At 42.8% G+C, this 5,930-nt stretch overlaps 1 pseudogene; it reads right to left on the bottom strand.

Annotated features, from left to right (window-relative positions):
• Nucleotides 1-2,652: 2,652 nt before the first annotated feature.
• On the bottom strand, nt 2,653-5,704 carry LOC122041458 (annotated as a pseudogene).
• Between the last annotated feature and the right edge of the window lie 226 nt (nt 5,705-5,930).

Raw genomic sequence — 5,930 nt, 5'->3', positions numbered from 1 at the left:
TCACGAGGCAAAACCTGCGTGCTCAACCATAATGGCGGAGATTTGCACGTATTCCGAGAAGATCCCTGTTAGCTTCATCACAGGCCATTGGGGCAGCCTTCGGCGACTCGCTGACTGACCCATAGGGACCGAGCGGGGGTATACTTTCGGTATTGGCGGGTCGGCTGTCGATTGGCCAGACTCATAGTCCAGTCAGTCGGACTTAATGCCTCCTTCGACTAGACTTGAGGGGGAGGCATGTGATCCGGTGGTAAAGACGGGGGGAGCACTCGTTGGCGGGAGGTCAACGACACGTGGAGGTCAAGGGTCAAGAGGGTCAACACCAAAGTTGGGCCGAGCGAACTGGCAGACCATCCTCGGACATCCGGGCGACCGGGCGCCCAGTCCGGGTCTCCCAGGCGACCGGACAAAAGACAACCCGACTATGGGGCGGGTTTCCGACGCTCAAGGTAAAAGAGTATTTAAGCCGAGCGGCCAGGACGCTCGGTCGAGCTACAGGACAGTAATCCGCAATCCCAGCCGAGCACGTGAATAGGGCTTCTTGGAGGACATGAGCGTCGAGCGGTCGTTCCGCTCGGCCCAGGAATAAACAAGAGCGCTAGGAGACAAAAAAGGACAGCTGGTAGCTTCATCCTCGAGACAGCGGCCCCCGACAAACAGCATGGTCGGTGGCTGGAGCGAACAGAATATCGTACAGTAGAAGCTTCCACCGTCACATCCGGGATATGCTCGGACGATTGCGGAATGACGTCAGACATACTTTTCTGACACAACCCTACTGAGGTATGTTTGGGGAAGCGTGCACACATCGAGAAGTGTGCTCGCGCCTCCCCGGGGTCCTATATAAGGACCCCCAGACTTCGACGGAGGTATGCAATCTTGATCACTGTAGCCACAGTAACGTTACTCTGCTTCTTCGCTGCCTGACTTGAGCATCAGAGGGTCGTCGCCGGGAAACCCCTCCCGGCTCGGCTTCTTTGCATGTTCGCCGGAGATCTACACCACCAGTCGGAGATAGCGGAGAGTGTTACGTCCCCAGCGTCCATCGACTCAGCACTCAGACAGGATCAATTAATAAATAGGAATCTGTGTTATCAAAGGATTTCCGGTGATTATTTCTAGTATGTTTGAAGCAAAATGGTAATCTTGTTCCTCCATTGATCAAGGATTTCGGTCTTTTGGAAGTACCATGATCATCCAATAAGAAAAGCATTAGATCATTTAATTGAGTTTAGTTACTTAATGACAATTAGTTATGTGTGTGTTGATTAAGTGTAAGTTCATCTTATGGAGATTAAGTCTACTCATATGGACTCAATTGGATTTAATCCACCAATGTGGACTCAATTGGATTTAGTCCACCCATGTTAACTTAATCCTACAAATGATTGTATACTAATTTAATTTTTTTTCTAATTTTTTAGAGTAAAGTTCAATAGTTTACCTCTTCTGTGATTAAAGATGATGTGCTCATCCCAAGCTTCCCTCCACGTCCGTCCCAAAACATTTGAAAAGGAGAAATTATGGTGATCAAGCGATCGATCCTTACTCTCTTGTGACAATCTACCATCCGAGTACCAACTCAACTATGCCCGTGGAGGTAATAGTTTACCACTTTGAAATATAAAAGATAGGCTAATTAGTATGAGAAACCAAACACAAAATTTTCATTATCTTATCAAAAATTCAATTTGTACATGCTGCCTTTTAAGAAAATCTAACGCATCAAATTGGGGGTTCTGATTCCTTCGGCCTTTCTCTCCGTCAGCCGGTGTTGGAGTTGCAGACTTTGCTTCTTCGTCTACTTTTTTTCTTATTAATTTTTTGTTGGATGTTGATGATAAAGTTTTGATCTTTGTTTGATTATATGACCATGATGAAATCAAATGCTCATGCCATAGGTGGATTAGTCTATTTTGACCTTTTGTTTTTTTATAATCCAGTATCTAGTTCGAAGATTTGTCTATTTTGACCAGACGTGGATTAGTCTATTTTGACCCTTTGTTTTTTTAAATCCAGTATCCAGTTCGAAGATTTGTCTATTTTGACCTCTTTAGTACCAAATTTTTGAACAGATTAACTCCTGAAAATGACAATCCAATTTCATGGAAATGTCCCACCCGCATCAGGTTAAATTAGAGCGGCCAGTATTTTTAAATTTATCTTTCCATTAGAAAAAGTGTCCTACAATGACTACAGATATCTTGCTGAGCTTATAATTATGAATTCATTGAAGGGATGGCTGGAGAATGTTTACACTTTAGCTTTCACACACTGCTTGCCTAATTCAAGAATAATACGGTACATATCAGTTGTATATTACAATGATATTCTCCCAAATCATATAATCACATCTTAGTGTTTTTTTTTTTTTTTTTTGCCCCTTGAGGTTGGTATAATAGGTAATTACATGGGCAATTGCTCTAATAGATTTTAGAGCTCCCTCCTACAAAGCACTGCTATACTAGGACAAAATACTTTTTATGATTTACCTATCTATATTTAGTAGGGGGACTGACGATACTGAAATGTCTGGGATGAACATTATCATCTTTTTCTCTAATATAATAACTCTTATTTTGAATAGCAATTTATTAAGAGAGCAATGTTTAAAGATTAGATAATTCTTCAGAAATACAAAGGCTAGCAAGCAACGCATAGTGGAAGAGATTAGCAAAGGATAATTTGAATACCAAAACAAGTCTAAGAATTAAGCATAATAGAAGAGATTAACAATGGATAAGTTGGACAGCAGAAATAGAATACACACCACACCAGATGTTTTAATAATTTCATCTTTGCATTGACAGAAAGCTCTGCTTCCTCTGAGTCAAATCATATACCTTAATCAAACAGGAATGTTGTTATTGCAAAACATTTGGGACGATTTGAATGGCTTGCTGCAATATTTTTGACCATCTCTATTATATCTTTATCCGCAGTACGAATGTGAACCTCCTTTAGCCCATGTAGATGGTCTATGCCATCGACGCTATATCTAATCAAAATATTAGACATTTTAAGAATTTCGAGGCTTTGGAGTGCACCTTTTTTGAAACTCACACTGTCCGTTTGAATATCCAGGTATTTGAGATGTGTGAACCCTCCCTGATCGAAGACCAAAACCTCACCATTCTTGTCGAATGACTCAGTTCCTAGGACCAACTTGACCAGAGTGTGGAGATTTCTCAAGACTTGCAGATCCTGGAGCTGCAATCGTGTTTCGTACAGAGTTATCTTGACAACCTTCTCCAGAGATGCAAACCAAGTAGGCAATCCGCCAAGTACGGCATTTATCTGGAGCTTGCAGAGCAGCAATGGTGGTGAAGCTACCTCATCGAGTGCCTTTTTCAGATTGTCGTTTGGAATATGAAAAATATTTAGTGATCGAAGGTTGCCATTGAGCTTCGAGAGCAGAGCGCTAATCGCATCCAGCATTCTGCTTGCTAGATAATTGCCACCGAACCAGATGGCAAGCTTCTGGAGGTCGACAAGCTCACCAATCTCCTGTAGCAACTGCACATTATCTGCACGTGCCATTCCAAGCGTGCGAAGTTTTTTCAACCTTCTTATTCCCTTCGGCAACTGAATTATTCGGACATCAGAAAGCAGATAGACCAGGTTTTGGAGTTTGACGATGGTATTGGGTAGTTTATAAATTTGAGTTCCTCTTATATCCAAAAACTCTAGATTCTGCAAATCTCCTATTGAATCTGGCAATCTACGTAATCTAAAATTATTTCTTAGAGACAGGTACTTCAGAAGAAACAACTTGGAAAAGCTCTTGGGGTGGAGATGATCCAAGTCCCTACATCCTTCCAGGTCAATTGCCCTCAACAGCCTCTGCTTTCTATAATCCGTCAGTGCTACATCCTCACCAAATGCAGTTGCAGTGAAGGATCGGAGGTGGGACAGATCAGTGTTAGGCACTAGTCCACTGCTTCCTCCCTGCCAGGATAAGCGTCTTATCTTCTGATGTTGAGGCGGAATCGTCGGGTGCTCATTCAGTAGCACCACAAAGTTCTCCTTCCTTGATATCGAGATTATGACATCCAGCATCATGTCATGGACACGGCAGGATTTCACTGTCCCATTATAATAGAATTCTGATGGCTGTACCAAGCTACGACTCACCAACTGGTTGAAGCAGCGCTCGGCGACTTTCTCAGCGGGGAAGCCACCTACGCCACTCACAATCCCTTCAGCAATCCACTGTCTCATCAGCCGCTTCCGACCAATCTGATAATCCTCAGGGAAGATGCCTAGGAACAAGAAGCAAGGCTTGAGATGGAAAGACAAGTCATTGTAACTCAAAAGTAGTATCTGATGGATCTTCGACAGCATATCATTAGTTTGTATCTCCAAACGAAGGTGGTCGCCAAAGTCTTTCCATTCCTCATGTTTTTTATCAGGCTTGGAAGACAGAAGACCTCCGATTGTCACAATCGCAAGTGGCAGCCCATCGCACTTTTGCAAGATTTCTTTGCCAACATTTTCTAGCTCTCGAGGACAACTATACTCAGGGGCTTCAAATACTTTTCTACAGAATAACTCCCAAGATTTCTCGGGTGATAAAGGAGAGATTTTAAATATAAATTGACGATTACGAGAACAACTATAGTTTGCCACTTCCTCACTGCGGCTGGTCACTATCACCCTACTTCCTTCTTTACCTTGTGGTAGTGCAATGCTCAAGCTTTCCCATGCTTCAGTGCTCCAAACGTCATCAAAAACAATCATATACCTCTTTCCATGGAGATGGTCTCTGATGGTCTTCACCAATTGCGCCTTGTCCATTATGTTCAGAAGTTGCTCTGTGTTCAAACTGGCATCTTGGCACTCAAACACATCTCTGATTTGTTGTTCGTTGATAGAAATTTGTCGAATGATCTTTTTGAGAAGCTCTTTGATGCTGTAATTTTGTGACACTGCGATCCAAACTCGAGATTGGAAGTGGCCTCCGACGATAATAGGATCGTCATAGACTATCTTAGCCAAAGTTGTCTTTCCTAAACCACCGAAGCCGACGAGAGAAATCGTTGTAAGCTCGGGATAGTTCTCATCCATCACCCACTTGATCAGTGTATCTCTACTCTGGTTAATGCCCACGAGTTGAGTTTCCTCTACAAAATGGCCAATGATCCGTGGATCAGGGTATCTCTCGGTCATGTCCAAGTTGGTAGCGGTGCCAAAACTTATAGCTTCGTTTGTGTGGGAATAACGATCGCGCCTCTTTTTAATCTCTTCTACTTGAATCTTCAATTTCTTGATCTCCGAAGCAATGACATGGCGAGATTTCAATGATTTTATGCGGCGAAGGAAGTGATTGAAAAAACCTTTGACTCCGCACTTGCTGTTAAGGCGTCGATCGGAGACGGCAGTTGAATTCATCGATCGAGTCTTCGGCGTCGTAGGCCACCTCCCTTACTTCTTGCACCCAGTTCTGCAGTTCAACATCCATATTGCGCCTGGTTGACATGGCCGTCAAGAAAGAGGTGATGCTTCTGAGCTCAGCAACTATGTATCGGACATCATCTTCGACTCCAGCCAGCAACGCGGCTTCTTCCTCTAGCATCTTCTCTAGCTTTCCCGCGATGGACTGAAAGGAGAAGTCCACAGCCTTCATAGCCATCATCGTCGCCATGCTGCCAATCTCCGTCCGGCGGTTGTTAGGAAGCGCTGAGAACTCAGGTTCTCTTGTTGGATTTAGATAATTGATTGAACATAATTTGTCAGTGGAAACATTAAAAAAAACTGAAATTATTATGAATTATATTAAATTAAATAAAGTGGCTTACAGCTGTAGCTCCAACTCCAAGCATGTGCATTGACTAGTAATGCTGCTTTTGTCGTTACAAATATTTTCAAGTACAAAAACCTCACAATAAAATAGAATTAAATTCCATTAACATTATATATAATTTAATAAT

The sequence above is a fragment of the Zingiber officinale genome, chromosome 2A, assembly GCF_018446385.1.
Source record: "Zingiber officinale cultivar Zhangliang chromosome 2A, Zo_v1.1, whole genome shotgun sequence".
Taxonomy (NCBI): Eukaryota; Viridiplantae; Streptophyta; class Magnoliopsida; order Zingiberales; family Zingiberaceae; genus Zingiber; species Zingiber officinale.
This window is presented reverse-complemented; position numbering and strand designations above follow the sequence as displayed.